Source organism: Coturnix japonica, chromosome 1 (assembly GCF_001577835.2).
Source record: "Coturnix japonica isolate 7356 chromosome 1, Coturnix japonica 2.1, whole genome shotgun sequence".
Taxonomy (NCBI): Eukaryota; Metazoa; Chordata; class Aves; order Galliformes; family Phasianidae; genus Coturnix; species Coturnix japonica.
In genome coordinates, this window is record NC_029516.1 from 58,606,936 (window position 1) to 58,624,462 (window position 17,527).

Consider the following 17,527-nt stretch of genomic DNA (forward strand, 5'->3'; position numbering starts at 1 on the left):
TTCAGAGGAAGAAGTTGCAGGGAAGCATTTTTCAATTACTGTTTCTTAGTCCCTAACTTGTGATGACTCACAAGTAGGCAGGGATGTTAGCAGTGAATTTATCCTCTGAGGGTCTATCTCAGATGGCATTTGAGATGATTAGAGAATTAGGAGGAAGGATTAGTGTGAAATATCAGGCACAGGAACATCTTGTGCCAAAGTTGGAGGATCAAATATCAACCTTTGGAAAGGAATTGCGAGCTCAGAATGAGAATTATAATAGTCTAAATGAGAAGGCTGGGAGGGATGGGCTTTTATCTGTAGCTTTGGTAATGGAGACCCTGGGTCTTCAGAAGAAAATAGAAGTGACAGAGAATCAAATTAAAATGTAGAACATGAGGTTGTTTGGCATGAAAATGAAAGGCGGGGTATAATTGAAACTAGGGGTGTGATGTAAGAGTTGCTTGAACTTTGTGTTTCATCTGCTATTGATGAGGCGTAAGGTTTTACTGTTTTCCTCAAAATTTCTTTTACTGTTAAAAGACCTATATTTGGCAATGATTTTGGTTAAGAATTTATTGCAGCTCCTGTGTTATTTCTTCAGTACGATCTGCATCTCAAGAGTAGAAGCATTTTTCACCAGTACGGAGTTCTTGGTGTTTGTTTTTTTTAGTTGTCAGACTTTTAGCTTCTTGCTAAAGTACATCTTTGTAATTTCTTTTTAGATACTCAGATATAATTCTTTCTTTTTAGATTTTCTTGAGGTAATGTTGTTAGATCCTCTTCCCAACCAGACTCTTTGTCAGTGTAGTCTTCTGTATCATATCTTGCCAGAGACAGTGCAGATGTGTTTTTTTCTGTTTATTCGTTTTTACCAAATGCGTTTATCTAACATTCATTAAAGTATCGGGCTAATGATTCCTTATAAGCACTACTCACTAAAGGTACCCATTACTAAACAGTCTTTTTATTGTTTAGGATAAATAGAAGCTTCTTGTAATTTTGTTAATTAACACAATAGATTTTTCTGTTAATTATACAGAAATCTTGTCCTGAAATATAAACAGAAACATAATAGTAATTTTGGATGTGTATAATTCTGGAGTTCCACTTACACATACTCTATACAAATATGTTCAATACATCTTTTTTCATATAGAAATCAGAGTATAGGTGATCATAGATGCTAATACACTAATTATGCACTGTTTTCTTTAAAACCGTGAATGTTTTAACCTAAACCTTCATCATCACTTAATTATTTATTTTTTTATCACCTATTTCACATCATTGAATGTGCAGATTTCTTAAGTAAGTGAAGTACAGAAAAGGAAAAACCTAAAAGCACCACTGCCAAATTTAACTGAAGAAGGTGAACGGGAACCAAAATAATTGTAAATGATAAATAGCAAAGAATACAAGTGATAGGAGATATATATATATACATATATATATATAATGTGTCATATAGTCATATATCTCATGGAAAATTGGCAAGTACATATAAGATAACAGTATTAAAATAAGTACCAAAAATGTGTGCATTTCGGTTCTTTAACATTATAAATAAACAGTGGCCAACAATGAATATATGACCCAGTATTTGTTTCTTAAAAATCTTCACTCCTGTCTAGTGAAGTTTCTTCAGTGTTTCTTCACCAGGTGAAAGTGGTATGGCATCAAAGAAGTTTGATTTCTGCTTTGTCACTTACATGTTACAGAGGAACTTGGCCTGAATGTTCTATGCCCTAAAGTCTCCCTCCCTCTCTTTGACTTTTCTCCCTTTGCTTTCACCTTCTGCCCTGCATATATATGTTGTTTTAATTTTATTTTTTTTAAATATCAACAGTCTCCAGGAATAAACCAATGGATGAACTGAGGCACAGAGATTTGCACTCACAGAGCATTTCCAACGGTTGAGCCTCCATCTCTAGAGGCTTTGTCCTGTCACTATGTCAGTCTCAGATGACAATTCTTAGATGAATTTTAGATTTTCACACCTTGATTCTTATATACTGGAATTAATATAGTACCTCAATGCCAGGAAATATTTGTTTGGCCTAGGTGTTATGGTTCAGTAGTCCTAGATCTGATGACAAAGTGTGGTAAAGATGCCAAGGACTGTAAGAATAGTAAAGACAGCTACCATCTTTCCAAAAAGAGTCTCTCCAGCACTGGGATGAATTGTATTGTCAGTACTAATGCTATATTGATATATAGTCAGTAGTATGGATGTATTATCTCCACTAAGCCTCTTTAATGGGTAGAAAACATTTCAGCTCTTGTCAGCCCTGCTCCATTTTATAAATTCTGAAATTCAGACAAATAAAAAGCATTATGAAAAACTTTATAGTAGCTTTTCATTATTTAGCATGAAAAAGAATTTGCTTGAAATAATCTACTCTCTTCCTAAAATGTTGTATTGTTGGTTTTTTGTTTGTTTGGGTTTTTTTGGGTTTTTTGGGGGTTTTTTTTGGATTTTTTTTTTTTTGTGACCAAAGCAAATTTTTACTCTTGCTAGCTATGAAAACCCTGAAACCTCTTTCTAGCCATATTGAAGACAGTATTGTACTGCTGACAGTACAGATGATATTTGTTAGTTTTTGGGAAGTTGATTATATAATGAATTAGGCACAATTAATTTGCTAGGCATCATAACTGAGAATATTTCTGTTAACTGAATTTCAGAGTTTTCATACTGACTATCTGCAGGAGAGTGTGCATGCTACAGTCATCACTGTACTTGTTTACTGATTTTAATAGTGTCAGCAGTGACATAAGATATGCTCTGGTCTCCTTAATAGAAGCTGGCCACGTTGAGACTGATGACAATAATAGGTTTTCAAAACCTGTCTGAAGCATATACAAAGCATAACTGTAACACAGGTATGGTAAAATTTAATTAAAAATATATGCATTTGGTCATGAAAACTAGTTCTAGAGGTTTATTACAAAGGACAATCATAGCAAAGACTTCTTAGTTCATCAAGGCTGTTATCTGCTAATGATTCAACAAGGTATTGTTCTAAGAAGAAACTCTGTGTTTTAGTGTAAAATTAGTTACCACTTTTAATCATCCCTCTTCCTGTTTTGCTCTCATGAATCTTATTTTCTAGATTATTCTTGTATGTAAAAGGACTTTAACTCCCATACTGTAGGCATAGAAGTCCTTGCATTCATTCATATGGTAGCATTAATTTTCCTAGTGTGTGTCCATATGTAACATTCCAGATGGAAGATAGATTAGACTTGTGAGTCAGCTAGTAACAAACAGCTAATAATAAGAGGTAACTGAGATGTAAATGTCGAAGTCCTATGCTGTCTTACATCCAGTCATGATTTCAGTCACATTAGGTGAAGGACTGAGAAGCTCTGACAGCATCCTCAGAAAGCCAGTTTTTTCTCCACCAGAAGTAAAAACTGAGGCTGAATTCCTTGCAGATATTTTTTGCTCTGTTAAGTGCATGATTTCATGGTTTTAAATTGAAGATACAGCCCTATTTACAAGTTGATTTTTTTTTTTTCATTCACCATTTGATCAGTTTCTTTAGGTTCTGCAAATTTTCCTTGGAGATATTTGTAATGTTTTCCAATGCAGTGTTGGTTGCAAGTTAAATTAATTTACACTTATTTTCCTTTCTGCTATTTGATTTGAATTTTAATATATTTAGCACTAATAAGAGTTTCTGCCTTAAGGAGTTTACAATAAAAATGGGGATACATACAATACGTGATGAAGAATATTTTATTTACTTGCCTCTTGCAGTTATTGTGAAAGCACTTTATTGTAGAATGGGACTTGAGTAGAAGGCAGTTAATAGTTTCGCTTTGTCACAGTTTCTTCCCTATCATGCTAGTCAATGCCTTCAGAAAAATATTGTTGACAATGGCAACGACTACTCGAATTTTACAAAAACTGTGAAACAAATAATACTTAAGGAAGGCTTTTCTTCCTCGTATTTTTTTCCATATATCATTTATTTTTCCTCTCCTTAAATTGGTTCTCTGATGAATGAATAGATGTACACAGAGCACTGATCCTTATCTTATTAGCCTTCTGGATCTGATTTTATCTCACTTAGAGACAGAATTTGGCTGCAGCTCAACACTTGCTCCTGTCATGCATGTTACTGGGCATACTAAGAGCTATTTTGTCACTGTAATGGATTGCTGGACTGGGGACCAGCTCATCTCTATTCAGTAAAGTGCTGAGAAATGTGCATACTTTTAGGAAAGTGTCCAAACTGTTAACCTTAGTATTCATTTCAGGGATGAGTGTGTTCTGATTTGCCTTCTTTAACTTTGTGGCCTGTTTGTTTCTTAAATACTGATGAATATTTCTACCTTTGCAAGTCTATTTCTGGGAACTGTTTCCTTCTATGGCAATGAGCTGTGGCCACTTACTCTTACAGCAGAATTGTTTTTGAAGGGCTTAAAATGCTGATGAGAAGATTCCTCACTTTCCAGATGTTGTTTTGTTTTGTTTCATTATGTTTTACCTGGACTCAGACAATCTATGCTAAACCTAATCTATATGTAGTTTAAACGTGTAAGCACATTTATCATTGCAGATCAGAAAGACTTATGTATAGATTGCACTAACACTTTCACTTTGTTCTTTCACTTATGGAGCACATTTTGATGTACTTATCAAGGCTTGCAAAGTGAGAATTTTGAAATTACATGTATGCAGATATGTGAACAGAAAATTTAAAACTGAAAAAAATGTATCAGAGGGGAGACTACTATGGTTGGTGTTGATCCACCTGAATGGCATTTGTTTCTGCTGATAATCACAAAAATACGCTTAAAATAGGTTAGATCTATGCAATCTATACTGAGAAGATACTCCTGTTCATTTTATGTAGAAATCAGACTGTAGAGACATAGTACCTAAAGGCCTACAGACATTCTTATTCACTTGCACTTAAAGTTTGCTACTCATGGTGTTTGAGACCCTTCTCAGCGTAAAGTTAGATAATTTTTTTTAATAATTAATTAATTTAATTTTTTTTTAAACAGTGATTGGTTTTCATGCTTGGCAGTTTCCTTTGTCCATTCCTTTGATGGTTCACTGGTGTGTGATAAGTAGAAAACTGTAATATTTTTGAAGCTTACATTTTCAGAAGCATTAGCTCAGAGGCCATGTGTGGATCAGCTAGACAGGTTCAACAGCATAAGCAGAAATCAGTATGAGTGGTGCTGCACACCCATTTTCTTTGTGGGAAAAACCGGCCACTGAATCATCCTTGTCAGACAATTTGAGAAGCTCTAGTTGCACAGTTGGGCTCTTTTCTTGGACTTACAGTTGTGAGACTTACTTTGTGTCCAGCTGTCAGAATATTTTATGGATCATGCTTGTAATTTTTCACTTGTCTGAGTTTTCTTCTATTTAACCCTCAGTTCAGTGATGAGGGCTGCAATCCTTTTCTGGCTGGTAGTGAACCTGAGCAGAAAATGATTGTTTCAAGTGAAAATGTTTGAAAGAAATTTTATTAAGTTGAAACACGTTTGTAGGTGTTCAGTTTTTGCTGCCTTTTTGTTAGTTTGGTTTGTTTCCATTTTGTGTTGTGTTTCTGTTTTTGTTTCCTTTGTCGTTGTTTTATGTTTTTTATGTTTGCTTTCTGAAGTCCTCTAGTATGAAACTACAGTGTTGTTTCCCACTCTGGCTCAGTAACCATCATCTGGGGTTCTTTCTCTGGTTTTGACCAGAAAACCTGCCATAGAGTTTAGAAGCTTTCCTGCTGGCAAATATTAAAGCATATTTTATATTCTCACAAAAGTTTTTGATTTGGAAAGATTAAGAACTTGAAATTAACAAATACTGATTTTTAAAACCTGTGATTATCTCCAATGAGGGGCATTCACCATGAGAACCATGCAAGATCACATACATTCAAAAACTTTCCTAGACTTTCTGCACTTCCAGAGCCAGGTCTGGTGAGTGATGCAGGATTCATCTTATTTGTAAACTGTTCTCACATTCATTTTATTTCCATGAATGTGTAACAGATGTCACTGAAACAGGGAGCTTCACCAACGTTCTGTGGTTTCCCAGCATGAGCCACCACAATCAGTGTTTTATACAAGGAGGAAAATAAGTCTTAATTAGTCACTCTCCAGCCCTTTACGTTTGCCTAATTATATATTAAATATAAGTTGGTAGATAAAACTACATTATTACAGCATACCAATTGGTACAGCGCTGCTTATAGTTCAAAGTTCCAAACTTCAAGTGCCATGGTCTTGTTGCTCTTTTCAGCAAGAAGGCTGCTAATCAAGAGATCTAATGAATAACATCTGACAGCATCACATTCACATGCATACCATTAATTCCTGAAGTGTTTCATTAATGTTCCAAGTCTGGTTTGCTTTCTTCTCTTCGCAGCAAAGAATGGAGTGGGAAGGGCTCACTAACAGGCCTCCTTTGTAAGAACTTACTGCTGAAATTTTGAAAGAATAAACTGAAGCATCACAAAAAGCTGCAGTTCAAGTTCAGTGATGTGTTAGAACAGTAGAATGAAATCCACTTTCAAAAACATTGGTGTTATGGCTGTGGGACTTTCATATTTTGGCCAAGTATTTCAACACTAAAATGGGACTCAGTTCAGCAGAACTGGTGATGAAGAAAGATAATGGACTTTTAAGGGGCTAAAAGAGTAATAAAAACCAGGGCAGCATTATTGAAAAATAGTTGCTTAAAAACAGAAGAAAAAAAAATTAAAATAAAATACATCAAAATCAACTTCAGTTTAAGTTACCAGGGATATTCATTTACACACTTGAATGTGTAAGATTTTTAACATATTTTTCCTCTTAGAAACTTGTAGTACTTTAACATGTAGACAAGGATGTTTACAGTTGCCTTTGAAATATCTGTATTCGGCAGCATCAAAGACAAAATAGTGAACTGCACTGCCTTCTTGTTTCTTCTTGACAGATCTCCCTTCTTTACAATTCTTCTATTGTTTTTGTGGATACGCTGTCGTCTTTCAGTCTTTTTCCTGTGGCTGGAAAGAGCTGTAGTTACAGTTGCCCTTTTAAATCAAGGTGAAGAATAGCAAGGGGAAAAGCGTAACGGGAGAAAGATGCAGGAAACAGATGGAAAGATAAAGTAAGGTTGGCATAATTGTTGAAACAGGCAGACAAGACAAACCTAGCTAGCCCAGTGCAAGCCTAAACATACTGAAAGGCAGCTTGTAATTGCGTTGCCCAAAACCTGTGGTAGACTTTATTTGTCTTCATTCCCCAGGAATTTGGTCCATTAATTGTAGGTCCCAAGCCACCTACTGACTGGAATGGAATGTATTCCTAGAGGTGAAGTGGTCCCTTTTATTGTTCTGTTTCTCTGCTTCAACAACTTTGCTTTCCCTTTTCCTCAGCTCTTCTGTTTCTCATTTCCATAATTTATTAGTTTTCTCTCTACAATTTTGTTTTCTTTCTGTTTAGATATTTTCTGCCTCCACTGCACTTCTGATTTAGATTTCCCCTCCTTTCTTGGCTTATTTCTTTTTCCATCCTCTACTGCCCTCTCTGATGACTGTCTCTTTTGCTCCGCTCTGTATTTGCTGTTCTTTCCTCTGCTCCTGATTTTTTGATCCACTGCCACGCTGCCTTGCCTGTCATCTTTGTCATTTTTTTTCTTTCTTTTTTTTTTTCTTTTTTCCCCCTCAATTTCCTTTCTTCCTTACATCTGGTGGTATTAAGATGGTCTATATCTTAATTTGTTTTCAGACCACTAAGATCAAGGTAAAATATTCAGACCACTGAAATTATATGCGAGTTGGAATTAAAGGAAGATTTTTTCTACATTTCTCTTCATTTTACTCTCTGAGGGTAAGGCTGGGGATCAAAAACCTCTTTAATATCAGAAGTGGTTTTCTTTCTTTCAAAATGAGTTGTAGCAGTTGATAATTCCTTACTAAGTGGCCAAATGTGCTTCTAATAAATTTTTAATTGACCTCAAGCTACATACATTTTAGATACTTTCTTTGCATGTGTTACGTTAATGTTTTAAAATCAGCAATGAAGTTGGGGACCACCAGTGTATGTGAATTTTGCAAAACAAATCCCTAAAAAAGAGGCAAGAAAAAGAGTAAGCAGTATCTCTGAAGACAAGATTTTGGAGAGTTTTAGAGACAAATGTTTAGTGAAAATCCTCCCCAGATAGGAAAAAGGGAGGCAAGCCAACAAGAAGACAAGATAGACACAGACTTTATTTCAAATCTCACAGGAGCTCCGTCCATAGAAAAGAAAACAAGCGTGCCGAGAGCTTTAGTCTCCAACACCAGTGGCTTTTTGTTCATTCGACTGCAGGAGGTCTCAGTGACATGACTTCCCAATTATGTTATGAAACTTTTTCTTCTTCTATGGTGCTGTGCCTCTGCTGAGGAAAGCAGCATGTTTAGAATGTAAAAAACAAGCTGTCAGCTTACATTGCTCAGTTGTCTTCTGCCTTAAAAGGAATATAAAAATTGTAGTTTATTCAGAAATCTTATTTTTCTTCTCCATCATAGGTTTAACTCCTTCAAAGTCTTGATATGCTCAAAGTAGCAATTTTTAGAAAATCTTCATTTCTTTCAGTCTAGTAGTGGAATAATCTTAACACACTCCCATGTAATGCTTTTTTTCCATACCTATCAAAGAGTCTTAAAGGCAGAGTCAGTATCTTTATAAACATTTAACTGTCAAACTCAGGCTTACAATGACAAAGGTTTAAATATTGTATTACACTTTTCTGCTTTCCTCCGTAAAGCAGAGTTGAAATCTTAGCCTACCTGAAGTCAGTGGCAAAAAGCCCCATTAACCTGCAGTGGGGCTACAGTTCCACCCTCAGTGCCTGTCATCTATTTTACTTCCACAGTTCTTAATACCTTGGAAAATTGAATTCGCTGAAGCAACATCCACTTCAGGCCAAGCTCCAGAGAATTCTAGCTGAAATTCAGCCTTCAGAGATCTGGATGGATCATAAGCTCCTGCCTTCTGGCAAGGAACCCTTAAACTGCCTCCCCTCCCCACCCCCCCCCCCACCCCAGCCTTATTTTTTTTACGTTTTACTGTAAACTTTCAAAAAAAAAAATTAAAAAGAAAGACAATAAGAAAAAGAAGTAAAAGAAGGAAAAGAAAAAAGAAGATAAAGAAAAATTAAAAAAAAGTAAAAGAAACAGAAAAAAAAAGAAAAAGAAAAAGAAAAAGAAAAAAAAGAAAAAGGAAAAAGGAAAGGAAAAGGAAAGGAAAAGAAAAAGAAAAAGAAAAGAAAAAGAAAAAAGAAAATGAAAAGGAAAAGGAAAAGAAAAAAAAAGAGAAAGAAAAAAGAAAAAGAAAAGAAAAAGAAAGAAAAAAGAAAAAGGAAAAGGAAAAGAAAAGAAAAGAAAAAGACAAAGAAAAAAGAAAAGAAAAGACAAGAAAAAGAAAAGAAAAAGAAAAAGAAAAAGAAAAAGAAAAGGAAAGGAAAAGGAAAAGGAATAGGAAAAGGAAAAAGAAAAAGAAAAAGAAAAAGAAAAAAAGAAAAGAAAAAAGAAAAAGAAAAGAAAAAGAAAAAAGAAAAAGAAAAAAAAAGAAAAAGACAAGAAAAAGAAAAAGAAAAAGTATAAGAAGAAAAAGAAAAAGAATAGAAAAAGAAAAAGAAAGGAAAAAGAAAGGGAGGAAGGGAGGAAGGAAGTGCAATGAAAATTTCATTTGTGCAATGAAAATGAAGGCTTGATGGCCAACCCTGCACATCTTAATATTTTAATTACTACATATCACTGAGGCTGGAACAGCCAAATGGACAAAACACAGAATTTCTTACCTCTCTTTTGTCATAATTTGATATCCTAGCCCTTTCATGATTTCCCCAGCTTAAAGCTTTTTAGGATTCAAAAGGAGTGGCTGTAATGGCCCTTACAACTAATCAGAACTCAGAGATGTGCACTTCCCTGACTTTCCCAATTGTTTGCAGCGTGTTACATTGATCTTCTGTGTATTCTTTGTATACGTAGAAATCTGGATAGCAAATATCAGCACGTGGCTCCAGAGTGCACACAATTTTCTTGTAGCCAACCTAAACCCTTCTAAATGTAATGCAGTAAATGCTACACTTTTACTGTGTTCTTAGCCTTCTGAATCTAATTTACCTAATCTATCTTAATCAGATCCTCCCAGATAGTTATTTTTTTGTCTAATGGCTGCTTAGAGAATGCTTCTGAATGACTTTTTTATTTAAAAATTGCACATTGAGTTAAAGTGAAACCCCAGCCTAACTCCGAGAAATTTTATTTGACCTCTGAATTCAGGGAGCACAGAGGTTTGCTGCCTATGTAAAAGTACAGCACAGGCTCCGATTTTCTTTCATTTTCACAAATTTCTACAGTAGTGAGCTTGAATCAAAGTCACATAGATTTATTCTTCAATTGTCCAGACAATTTGGATGGATAACTGTTCAAAGCATCAAACTAATAACAGGCATAGTACATGCTTTTCAATTTTAAGGACAAAAGAGTTCAGTCTTTGACTATAGCCTGTAGAATTGTGTTCATCTAGCCTAACCCCTTGACTTTATCAAAATTTGTACATATTGCCTAGCACCTTGATTAAGATTCACTTGAAAGACAGTTTTATCACAATTAAATGTATTGGGTCTCATTGTGCAAGTTCTGCACAATGGCATCCTATCATTATCCAGTCACATCCAAAACAGAAATACAAGTATTAATCCAGAAAGGGAATCCGGCCAAAATATCATACCCTCTAGGGCACACATTTGGGACAGTCAGAATAGCAAGATTTTGTCATACTCAGTGGTCAAGTTAGAAAAGTAACAGAGGTTTTGTGAAGGAAAGTACATAGCCAAAAGAAACTGGTATAGAGAATTGACAAAAGAAGAGGGGTAGGAAGAGGAGCCCTTCTGCGGCTTCTGTCTCTCAGTTTAAACTTGTGAGGATATCACTTCTCATCATAAGGGTTCAAAGGGTTAATAGAAAGAGGGATTTTCATTGCATTGTGCACAGTACCTATGATAGCCTCAGTTTAAACTTTAAAGGACAGGTGAAAAGAGAGAGAAAGCTGAATGGCTGCCTTATATATTGGAGAAATTGTTCATTCGTGTGAAATGCTGACCTCTGTCATCCTGCCAAGCTGACTGAGCCCTAGGGTGAGCGGCTGCTTGAGTGCTGGTTGCAAAAGTTAACGCTGCCTGGGGAGTATTTTAAAAAGGACAATGTCAAGGTTGGTGTACCCAAAATCTGACCTATCTTTTTTTGTTGTTTTTCCCCCTCTTACACCTATATGAAAAGTTCATGTCCTTTTTTTTTTTTTTTTTAAATACCTCTTCCTCTGAAACAAAATGTTTCAATTGCTATTGAGGAGGAGAAGCTGTGAAAATTCAGTGTGGCAATGAGGGAGGACACATTATGTCAACACTGCTTTCTTCAACACAGTATCCCAAGATCCTCACTGTTATTATATTCTCAGTGTGCTGCTTGCTGTAAAATCTTTCACAGAAATACTGTACCTATTCAAATAGTTTCTAGTTTAACTGAGTAATAACGGAACCAGGTAAATGTGCAGTTGATAAAAGTAAAAGACAAGAGGAATTAATAGAATCAAAATAAAACTTTTCTTAGATATGTTCTTTCCCAGGGACAAAAAGCTTAAAATCTGAGCATCACAGGTTACCACTTTATCCTACAAAATTTCCGAGAGCCCTGAAATACATGATCATCATGTAGTACATTACATGATCACCAGAGGGCGACTCTATTAGATGTACACGTTCACTTTCAACTACACCTTTCCGAGCTTGTGTGAGTCTATCCTGTTTTTAAAAGTTTTTCAACGAACTGCAAAGTTCATTTCTGATTTCCCTCTCAGTTTTGAAAAACACGCAGCTACTAAGAAACCCTTCTTACCCATTTTACCATCTCTATATGCTGGATATGCTTTTTTGAATCCTGGAAAGTAGATCACTTTGCCCGATGGTTTGAGACAGGGCAGCACTAGTGCATGAGTAGAGACCTTGCAATTGCTGGCCCAGCTTCAGTGGTGCAGTAGTGGTCTCAGAGAACATAGAGACTAAGAGGTATAGGTTCTTTCAACCCTTCCCAACCCCAAAGCCTCACAGTTCAGCCTATACCTGGGGAAAATATCCCTTTGGCAGAGTGTTTGAAGGATACACCAAATACCAGTTCTTGATAAAAAAGACATCAATTTATCTACCCTTGCCTCCTCCAGCCTGTACTTTTTCCCAGACAAACTTTTATAATAATTTCTAAACTTTATTTGTCTATGTAGCTAAGATTTCACACCTTCTCTGAAGCAAAGTCCCAGGCAGCAGTAAAGAAGCTGTCTTGGTTAAAAGACACTCTACCTCCTGCCAACAAGGCTATTTAGTGTTTATCTCTATTACATCCATCTGTAGCTAATTGTATAGTTATGGTAATAGTGCCCTCCAGAGGAATTTTGAAGGAATTATAATACTCTGAGCTAATACAAAAGACGTTTTAAAATTGAATGCCACAGGAAAATGGAATAATATTAAAATGATAAAATACTTGAACCTCAGGGGAAAAAAATCTCAATATCAAAGCTCTTTCTATTTTGCATGTACATTTACATCTAAGAAAACCATATCCTGCTTACAATAGGCTTCTTCGTATCCTGATAGCAAACATGATTCAAACTCCATTTGAATCAAGGATATAAAAGTAGATCAACCAAGCAAAGAATGAGATAGTTTTTCCTAGTTTGCAACAGTGAAGGATATGTACAATGTATTAGGAGTGGGCTCCAGCCCTGGTCTAGACTGTTTGGATTATTTTTCTAGACTTGCTGCTGTGAAGTAGGTATGGAAAGGTCAAGAGAAAAAGTCAAAAGTGTTGTTCACTGTTGATGTTCAAGGGGCTTTATGGATGAGGTTTATTTTAATACCAAGATAAACCTTGCATATGTTCTCAAATTCCAGTATCAAGCTATTTTCCTGGCTAATTGTAACATGCTGATGATAGGCCTCCAAAGAAAAGTATGTTATTTGGTACAAGATTGTACCTTCTTTTTGAATATGTTCTGGAGGCCTGCAGTGCAGCCTTCTGAGATGATACGTCAGCACCTGACCATCAGACTTACTCAGATTTCCTAGTTTTTCTTTTTAACCTCCCAAACTATGGAGATGACTTGCTCTGGTTTACATTCTGAGACTCTCTCTTCCTCCAAAAAACACCCAGGCCTTAATGAAAAGCCCAATGACAATGAGTTCTGTATTCATTTGCTTTTAGGCACACCCCTGGCTCATGTTTGGTCTGAACACTACAGGTTTCCAGTCAGGTGTCCCAGCTCAAAGCTTTTCATCAGGACAGCTCCCACACTGACTCCACCAGAACTGGAATGACCGGTCTGGTGTTCCCATGCTTGGGACCAGACTGATCTGGAAAAGACAGTTCTTTCTTGGGAAAAAGGGGAGACTTACGTTGCTTGTGACACATCACTTTGGAACAGGGTCACCACCCTCAGCATAAAATTTATTCTAAACAGATGTTTCTGAACACTAAAGAGAGTGAAGTGAACTAGGTCCAGCCTGGTGAGCCAGGGCTGGCTCAACACTTAGGGCAGGGGATATACATAGTGCCTCCTGGTTTTTCACTTTCCTTCACAACTGTAGTGGAACGTATGCCCCTCCTTGAATGCTTTCATGTCATCAGGGATTTAGCTGTAGGATGGTGGTGCATGGTGCTACGTGTTTCTTTTGTACTAGTTTGTTTTCCATCCCCCTCCACGCCCTGCCTTGACTGAGTTGCTCAAGATAGTGCTGTGTGGGGCACAAATCTCAGCTAAGGCTAGAGGAGTGGGGTGAGTATCTTTGGTGCTATCAAGTGCGTTGCATGTTTATAGCTGCAGAATTGCTGCAGTGTAAACTTAGCACCCAGCCCCAGTGGACACAACTGACCTGCTCAATTATACAGGTCCCCTGCTTCATAAATACAGAAGTGTCATTAGCAGAAGTAAGAACAGGCTAGCACAGGACCTGGCATAGAAGACAGCAGCTGCTTTGTAAAATAATCTGCCCAGGTAGCATTGATGAGGAAGGTACTTTGCTGTGATAGATGAAAGAAGCTGGATTATCTGCGCTGAGAGCATCTCCATGCCAGCCACTAATTTAAGGGCCTCCCCAGTTGTGGTGGAGGGCTGCTGTGAGCTTAATTTCACATAGCAGTTTGCCAAAATATGTATTATTGCAGGTAAGCAGAACTTTTGCATTATTTATGCAGAAACTCAAGTAAATTATTGTTGGTTTCCATGCTGCAGGTAGAGTTTTAATGAAAACAATAATGAATGCTTTGTTGGCATGCATAGGCAACCTAAGTATGCAGCCAAATTAGCTATCTAAGCAGATGCTTTATATCTTGAATTGCATATAAGGAATGCTGTTCAGTTGGTTTAAAAACTATATATATAGCCTCTGACAATTTTTTTGTGAAAACCATATGTTTGGTTTGTGGGTTTGTTTTTTTTTTTTCAAAGCAAGCATTTCAGTCATACTGTGAGCAATTATGAAAGTAAAATTAAAAGAGAAAGAAAAATGCAAGAAGCTACCCCTGTGCAAGAAGTCTAATGAAAATTCAGAAATACCATGTTATTTAAGATGCATACTGTAGTACTGCAATTTGTGCACTGTTGCTAACAGAGATACGTGGACCCTCCAGTAGGAAACTGGAGATCTAGTCGCAAAGGACATGGAGAAAACTGAGGTACTCAGTGACTTCTTTGTCACAGTTTTTACTGGTGAGGTCTTTGACTGCACCACCCAAGATGCAGAAAGCCAAGGAAAGAACTGGGAGAAGGAAGATCTGCCCACTATAAGTGAAGATCAGGTTCAAGACCATCTAAAGAACCTGAAGGTGCACAAGTCCATGGGACCTGATGAGATCCATCCATGGGTTCTGAGGGAACTGGTGGATGAAGTTGCCAAGCCGCTATCCATCATATTTGAAAGGTCATGGCAGTCTGGTGAAGTTCCCACTGATCGGAAAAGGGGAAACATAAGGGGAAACATTTTCAAGAAAGGCAAAGAAGATCCAGGGAACTACAGGCTAGTCAGCCTCTGTGCCTGGCAAGATAATGAAGCAGATCCTCCTGAGGGCCTTACTAATGCACATGGAAAATAAAGATGAGGTGAATGGTGGTAACCAACATGGCTTGACCAAGGGCAAATTGTGGATAAAGGAAGAGCAACTGACTTCATCTCCCTAGGCTTGTGCAAAGTTTTTGACATGCATGACATTCTGGTTGCCAAATTATAGACAAATGAATCTGATGAATACATCACTCACTGGATAAGGAATTGGCAGGATGGTAACATTCATAGAGTTGTGGTTAATGGCTCAATGTCCAAGTGTTGAGTGGTGCCCCTCAGGGATCAGTGCTGGGACCAGTGTTACTTAACATCTTTGTTGGTGACATGGACAGTGAGATTGAGTACACCCTCAGCAAGCTTGCAGATGATACCAACTTTTGTGGTACAGTTGACATGCTAGAGGGAAGGGTTGACATCCAGAGACCTGGACAGGCTTGAGAGGTGGACCCATGCCAACCTCATGAAGTTCAACAAGGCGAAGTATAAAGTCCTACACCTGGGTTTGGGCTATTTCAAGCACAGATACAGGCTGGGCAGAGAATGGCTTGAGAGCAGCCCTGAGGAGAAGGATTTGGGGGTGTCAACTGATGAAAGACTCAATGTGAGCTGGCAGCATGTGCTTGCAGCCCAGAAGGCCAACTGTATCCTGGGTTGCATCAAATGAAATGTGACCAGCAGGAGACTGGAGAATAAAAGGCTCTGGGGGATCTTACAGCGGCATTCTAGTACCTGAGGAGGACCTACAGAATAGATGGGGAGTGACATTTAATTAAAGCATGTAGTAACAGGACAAAGGAAATGGTTTTAAACTGTAAGAGAGACTAGATATTAAGAAGAAATTCTGTACTGTGAGGGTGGTGAGACACTGGAACAGGTTGCCCAGTGAGGTTGTGGATGACCCCTCCTTGGAGGAGCCAGGCTGGATGGGGCTTTGAGCAACCTGATCTAATGGGAGGTGTCCCTGCCTATTGCAGAGGGGTTAGAACTAGATGAGCTTAAAGGTCCCTCCCAACTAAAACCATTCTAGAATTCTAAAAGCATCCTTTCAGAAATGCAAATTGAGACAAGGTTAGTAATGTGTAATTCAGATATTGTTTTGACCTTAGATATGTGTAGTTTTATGTTTAAACAATAACTTGTTTTCTTTGACAAAGACAATAGAGCCTATAGCTTTTAGCTGTTATACTAGTCTTTCTGTACATAATAGCTTATAATATACTGGTTTATAGTATTATGTTTTATAATTTCCCCAGTGGACTTGAAGTTACTCTTCACGTCATGAATGCAAGGGGTGCAAATGGGTCTTTATTACCAGTTCCTTACCCCTGTTTTCATGGAATCACTGAATGGACTGGATTTGAAAGGACCTCATGTATAATCTAGTTCCAACCCCTCTGTCACAGGCAAGGTTGCCAACCACTAAATCAGGCACTAAATCAGGCTGCACAGGTCCCAAAACCAACCTGGCCTTGAACACCTCCAGGGACAGGGCACCCACAGCTTCCCTGGGCAGCCTGTGCCAGCACCTCACCACTTTCTCAGTGAAAAACTTCCCTTCACTTATCATGAGCTGAATTTAAAGCCACGCTTAATTTATGTTCTCTTCAAGGCAGTTGTAATACTGTTCCCTGAGGCCATTCTGAGGTCATTCTGCCAGACTACAATAGCAAAGTCACCCTGGCTCTGTCACCCGAGCTTGGATTCACCACAGTGGCTGAGCTGTGTGCTCTGGGGCTGATCTCTGTTCTCTTTCGGTCTCTTCTACTCCAGAAATACCCCAGGTGTCCATGCACTGTGGACTGCAGTGGGAAAAAGAGCCTTAGAAAAGGTGATGAACCAAGTTGCCAAATTTTCCATAGGAAAAAGCCTGCTGTAGAATGTAGAGAGTTTGCTTTAACAGCACGCTAGTATCACAAGGCTTTGTTTTTATATTTGTACAGTGTATGATATAAGCAGTTTCTGGAAGGTCAACAAACTTTGTTGAGTACACTGGAATGACAAAGCTGAGTTTAACAGAAAACCACTGAGCAGGCACTCTGGACTGGGACAGCAGTGGAAAAATCACAGAAGGTAAGGGAAATGGAAACAAACTGCACAATGCAAAATTCTAAAAGCAGTATGAAAAAAAGCTATGGCTTTAGGCATTCAGCTTTGAGAAATTTGACTCTCTCACTTGAAACTCTTGGAATTCTCCTTTGAAAAAATTTAGCTCCTTTTCGGTTATTTAGTGTTTCCTATACTCTTTAATGTATGTATGCATCTATACACAAAAGCCTAATATATATCTATATAAGCACATATATATATATATATATATATATATGCTTACACATATTTTGTACATGGACGCATACATACATGTGTTGATAAGTTTATGCAGTGTGAATGCATACATATAGAGATATATAAAAATCTGCCAATATGTCTTATTTTAACTGTATT

At 37.4% G+C, this 17,527-nt stretch overlaps 1 protein-coding gene across 5 annotated transcripts in view; it reads left to right on the top strand.

Annotated features, from left to right (window-relative positions):
• The window catches only part of PIK3C2G (phosphatidylinositol-4-phosphate 3-kinase catalytic subunit type 2 gamma), a 272,235-nt gene that overhangs the window by 56,394 nt on the left and 198,314 nt on the right, over positions 1 to 17,527 (top strand). The window contains exon 1 of one of the 5 annotated variants that reach the window (XM_032445932.1): positions 16,670 to 17,155. The exons of 2 other annotated variants lie outside the window; for them this stretch is intronic. The gene's annotated coding sequence lies outside the window, so the exon portion shown is untranslated. Of the gene's footprint in view, positions 1 to 16,669; positions 17,156 to 17,527 lie in introns of those variants that run through there. 2 more of the 5 variants (XM_032445931.1, XM_032445925.1) reach the window with 2 other exon arrangements.